The following is a 644-nucleotide window of genomic DNA, read 5'->3' as shown; positions in this document are numbered from 1 at the left end:
GCACGTAACCCACTGAGCGCTGCTCAAGTTTCGGAGCAGTCGCTGCATGTCATGCGTGCCGGCCAAGGGCCGAGGCATCGAGGGCGAGGCCCCCGTGATGCACGTGAAGTGGCACGTAAAACACTGAGCGCTGCTCGAGTATCGAAGCAGTTGCTGTATGCCATTGAGGCATCTTGGGCCCGGCCCTTCAAATGTGCGTGGAGTGGCACGTTAACCACTGAGCACTGCTCTCGTTACGAAGCAGTCGCTGCATGCCATTGATGGCATGGTCGCACAGAGTTCGAGGCATCTTGGGCACGGCCCTTCAGATGCACGTGGAGTGGCACGTTATCCACTGGACGAAGACTGCGGGGTCAGCAGCTCTTCGTTGGATGCTGTAAATATCATCGGAGCTCCAAAGGAGCGGACAGTGAGGGTGACACCGGACGACGCGGAATGTGTGTTCACCCTGGTCTCACCGAGACATAGAACCTCTGTACAAAGGCGACGGTGACTCCGTATGCTGGTTACAAGACGCCGGGCGTCGACCCTGATCCGGGGTGTGTCTACCGAAGATGACGGTGCAAAGTTATACACTCTTGTCAACGGTATGACGGGGGGGAAGATGGTGACGTCCGCCTCGAGGCTATGCCTGCAGTAGCTGT

This window comes from Plasmopara halstedii (assembly GCF_900000015.1).
Source record: "Plasmopara halstedii genome assembly, contig: Scaffold_650, whole genome shotgun sequence".
NCBI lineage: Eukaryota > Oomycota > Peronosporomycetes > Peronosporales > Peronosporaceae > Plasmopara > Plasmopara halstedii.
Note: the sequence above shows the minus strand (reverse complement) of the source record.